Source organism: Penaeus vannamei, chromosome 37, assembly GCF_042767895.1.
Source record: "Penaeus vannamei isolate JL-2024 chromosome 37, ASM4276789v1, whole genome shotgun sequence".
In the NCBI taxonomy this organism is placed as follows: Eukaryota; Metazoa; Arthropoda; class Malacostraca; order Decapoda; family Penaeidae; genus Penaeus; species Penaeus vannamei.
Genome location: NC_091585.1, coordinates 14,084,382 through 14,089,381, shown reverse-complemented (window position 1 = coordinate 14,089,381; position 5,000 = coordinate 14,084,382). Strand labels below are relative to the sequence as shown.

At 50.0% G+C, this 5,000-nt stretch overlaps 1 protein-coding gene across 2 annotated transcripts in view; it reads left to right on the top strand.

The window, feature by feature from the left end:
• LOC113809024 (serine-rich adhesin for platelets) overlaps window positions 1-5,000 on the top strand; it is a 127,290-nt gene that overhangs the window by 32,259 nt on the left and 90,031 nt on the right. The window contains exon 1 of one of the 2 annotated variants that reach the window (XM_070115554.1): window positions 990-1,228. The exons of the other annotated variant lie outside the window; for it this stretch is intronic. The gene's annotated coding sequence lies outside the window, so the exon portion shown is untranslated. Of the gene's footprint in view, window positions 1-989; window positions 1,229-5,000 lie in introns of those variants that run through there. 2 annotated transcript variants of the gene reach the window in all.

The following is a 5,000-nucleotide window of genomic DNA, read 5'->3' as shown; positions in this document are numbered from 1 at the left end:
GTAGGGGTGAGTAGACAGAAATAAAAGCGGAAGCAGGCACACACGCGCACAATAGTACGGCCGAGGCAAAGAGACTCGGAGCGAGCCGGTAGCAGAGCCACGTTGGAAGTCAATGGCGAGACCGAAGCTGCAAGGGAAAAAATGGATCCGAATCGGTCACCAACCAAGAGCCAACCCGAAACAAGGCCGTTAAAACACGCGGCTGCCATCTGGGAACGCAGGCCTAAAGAGCGGGAGCGCGGTTGCGGCGAGTGCGGAAGTCATGACCGCGGCTCTCCCGACCCGCAAGCGCCGGGGCTGCGGTAGTTACGCCTCGGTGTCGTTTCCGGCCGGTTCTCCCCCGCTGCCACGTCCTAGTAGAACCAGGGGCTAGTTCGACTAGTTGGTTCGTCTTCATGTCTAAAATACCTGTGGAGAGCGGGCCTCCTTGCCTTATGTTTTCTACGTCTTTTTTCGGCCTTTCTTTGGACATGGGGAACGAGCATGGACGGCAATCTGTTCTGGTTTTTCTGAAGGTCATGCATGAGAGAAAGACAGAAAATGGAGGTTGGGCTGGCTGTTTTTCGCAGGGGAGTCTTTGCTAAGTGGTTGGACGGGGCGCCCGCAAGGCTGATTTGAAGGCTGTTTGAGGATAACGTTGATAGAGGAGATCTGTTAGAATAGGTTGAAAGGATAGGCGAGGTAAAGAGGAGGTAGAGGAAAGGGAAACACGAGTGGATAAATAACCGCTGGCAACTCAGCGGAGGGTAGCGCACTCACCTGCTGCTGTTTTTCCCATGGCGGGCGTACGAAGTGGCTGGGATTTCCATGTTTCGTCTCTGTTCTCCTTCTTGTTTATTTCTTTCTCTCATTATCTTTCATAGAATAAAATCAATTAACTAATTTCCTCATATTTACACAAAATAATCGCGCAGAAATAGAAAAGAAGGGAAAATAATGATAAGAAGGGAACAGAGGCTGTATGACAATCATGCACGAGCGCCACCACGCGGCTCGGCAGTAGAGTCATGGACGTTGGAGCGAGTGGCTGTGTGTTTCCAGGTGTTCCGCGTGTTCGCTAAACCCTGGTCGAAAGGAATTATCTGAATTTATCGATTTACCTGTGGCGTGGACCGTTGTGTACGCGGCCCCCTTGCGTCGGTTAGTGAACGCCCCAGTGCCCTGTGGATAGTAGATAATCCCCGAGAATGGAATAAAACGTGTAATCATTAACAAGGCCGAACGCAAGGTGAGTGTGGTGGAAACGCGATCCCTTCTTGCTAGGAAAAGTCTCCTCCCTTTTCCCTCTCATTCCCCCCTTTCTCGGCGTTTATCCTCTCTCCCGTTTATTTGACCTTCTGTCTGGTCTCCCTCGTTCGTGGAATAGATAAATAAGTGTCCGGGGGAAGGGGAGGGAGGGAGAGGAACCCCGCAATCAAAACAGACAGGAAGTGACGAGCCAGCGAGACTTTGTCAGGAGTTTCCGTTCGCTTGAAGGAAAAATGGAAGGAAAAAGGGAGAGATAAATGGCGATAGGTGGTGGCGGGAGATTATTATTTTTTGGATAAAGGGATATATGGTTTTCATTTTTTTATAAATGGGAAAAAAATGTCATGGTTTTGTTTTTTGTGAGTGAGTGAGTGAGTGAGTGAGTGAGTGAGTGAGTGAGTGAGTGAGTGAGTGAGTGAGTGAGTGAGTGAGTGAGTGAGTGAGTGAGAGAGAGAGAGAGAGTGAGAGAGAGAGAGAGAGAGAGAGAGAGAGAGAGAGAGAGAGAGAGAGAGAGAGAGAGAGAGAGAGAGAGAGAATTTTGTAAAGTCCTACATTAATAATTTAACGGGTAATGCTGTCATATGGTCATTAATCATCACCATTATTATTTGACGTTTCGTGTATAATGATGATAATGATGCTATGCCGCATTGTTTACATCACAATTATCATGATCTTTGTATATCATTATCAATTTCACAAACCAATCATTATTCATTATTACATACACCTTAATTACCATATATTGGTCATTAACATTCATCATTATTCATGATATACGCTTGCATCAACGTCAGTATCATATTTATTACAGGATATAATTATTACAGTATTCTTAGCCCCTTCCTTCCTTTCGCGCCTTCTTCTCCACCTCCTTTCGCCCTTCTCCCCCTCCTTCCCCCCTTTCCCCTTTCATTCCTCCCTCTCACTCCTTCTCCTATATCTTTCTCCTCCCTCTCACTCCTTCTCCTATCTCTTTCTGCTCCCTCTCACCCCTTCTCCTATCTCTTCCCCCCTCCTCCTCCTCCCCCTCCACCCCTTCTCCTATCTCTTCCCCCCTCCTCCTCCTCCTCCTTCCTCCTCCTCCCCCCCTTCCTCCTCCTCCTCTTCCCTTCTTCCTTTTCCTCCTCCTCCTCCCCTTCCTCCCTCCTCCTCCCCTTCCTCCTCCTCCCCCTCACCCTCATCCCCCTTTTCCCTCACCCTCATCCCTTCTCCTCTATATCTCTTCCCCCTTTTCCTCCTCCTCCTCTACTTCTTCTTCTTCCCATCATCTTCCTCTTCTTCCCCCATTCCTCCCTCCTCCTCCGCTTTTGCCAATCCCCCACCAATCTCCTTATCCTCCTTCATCTTCACAACCCCCTCCCCCCTTCTGCACTAACACCCCCCTCCTTCACATCCCCCCCCATGTTCCCCATCACGGATCATCTCCTTGAACCCCCCCCTCCCCTTCCTCCTCCCCACCTCCTTGTACTATCCGCTCACCCCACCTCCAGGGAATTTCCCTTCCTTACCTCACCTCCACTCCCCCCCCCCCACCTCCTCGGACGATCACTCACTTCCTCAGACATCCTCCTCCTCCTTTCCCTCCTTCCTCCACCTCCTCTCCCCTCTTTCCTCCACCTCCTCCTCCCCTCCTTCCTCCACCTCCATACATATTCCCCTATTTCACCCCCACTTCCCTCCAACTCCACATAGACCCCCCTCCTCTCTTCACCTCTTACATGTATCCTCCTCCTTTTCCCTTGCTTCCCCCACCCCCACAGGTTTCCCCATTTTTCCTCCCCCCCGTCCTCTCACAGATTTCCACATTTCCCCCCATCTCCACAGATTTCACCCTCATCCCACCCCCTCCGCTGACATCCCTTCTTCCACCACAGTTTCCTTCCTCTCTCCTTTTCCTCTCTATTCCCTCTTTCGTAGACCTCCCCTTTGCTCCCCCTCCCCATTTCTCCCTTCACAGACCTCCCCTTTCCTCCCCCTCCTTATCCCTTCACACACCTCCCCATTTCCTCCCTTTTCCTTATTCCCCCCTTCACATGCTTCCCCTTTCCTTCCCCTCCTTATTTCCCCTTCACAGACCTCTTTCCTCCCCCTCCTTATTCCTATCTTCGCAGACCTCCCCCTTCCCCCTCCTTATCCCCCCTCCACAGTCCTCCCCTTTCCTCCTCTTTCCCACCTTCACATACTTCCCCTTTCCTCCCCCCTCCTTATCCTCCCTCCACAGTCCTCCCCTTTCCTCCTCCTTTCCCACCTTCACATACTTCCCCTTTCCTCCCCCCTCCTTGTCCCCGTTTCACTTACACCTCCCCTTTCCTCCCCCTCCTTATTCCCTCCTTCATAGACCCCCCCCCTTCTCCTATCCGTATTCCCTCTTTAGAAACCTCCCGTTTTCCTCCCCCACCCTTATTCGCCCCTTCACAGTCCTCCCCTCTCCCTTATTCCCTCTTCACAGACCTCCTCTTTCCTTCCCCTCCCTCATTCCCCCCTTCACACACCTCCTCTTTCTACCCCCTCCTTATTCCCCCCTTCACACTCCCTCCCCCATCCTTATTCCCTCATCACAGACCTCCCCTTTCCTCCCTTTTCCTTATTCCCTCTTCACAGACCTCCCCTTTCCTTATCCCCCCCTTCACAGACCATCCTTTTCCCTCCCCCTCCTTATTCCCCTCTTCACAGACCCCCCTATCCTTCCCCTCCTTATTCCCCCCCTTCACAGACCATCCTTTTCCTCCCCCCTCCTTATTCCCCCCTTCACAGACCCCCCCCATCCTTCCCCCACCCCCAAGGATTTACAGAAGTCGCCCCCTCTCCTCCTCTCTGTCGTCTTGCCTCGTGACTCACTCCATGTTGTGTGTGCTCGGCGAGATAAGTTTCGTCTGCGCTGGCGAGTTCTGGTTGTGTTTCGGTTGCCGCTGGTCGTTTGGTAGCCTTGTGTTCCGATTCGTGGTTGTGTTTGGGTTGTTGTTGTTGTTTATTAGTGTTTTGGTTGTATTTTTTATATGGGGTAACGATAAAAAAATCAGGTTTTTGTAGGTGTGATGATCTTGGTCGTCATTGTTAGGTTGTGTCAGCATGGTTAGAATTGTTATGGTTGGGTAATATTGTTTTAGTTAAACGAGTATTAAACTTCGTTGTTTAATTCATGTCTTTTACTGCCATTACCGTTATTAATTTTAAGCTTTACCGCGTGTATTGTCATTAAGTTTATTGCTGTGGTGATATCAACGTGTCACGTGACTGGATTGGGTGAACACTTTTTTATTATGTACTGAAGAAAAAAATGTGAATAAAGGCGGTTATTCAGTTTTCTCATCGTCGACTTCTGCGCAAGAACCACTTTGCAATCACAGGACCCAGTGGCACACGAAAGAGTTTTCACGCTCGCCAAAGTCGGACGAAAAATTGCAGTTTTATGCTCGTTTTTTAAAAAAGATTCCTGTGTTTTTTTGGGTGTATTTCTCCCTCCCTTGAATGGCATCACGCTCCTCTTTTTTAACATTTATTCTTGTTGCGGTACCGCCTTTCTTGTAGAAATCTTGTAGTGATTCACGCACTCTAAAGAGCATTTCCCAGTTTCCCTTTTAAAGCCTCGGGCAGGGATCCGAACATGGTGTTTTGTGACGTCACGCCTGAGTCACGGCAGAGGAGTGTTGCCAACTCGGCGGTCCTACATTTTGACCCTGCCTTCATTTTTCTCCATTTCTGACTGGAGTTTCGGACTTAAAAATCGGGACTCTGCCCAGCCCCGGTAT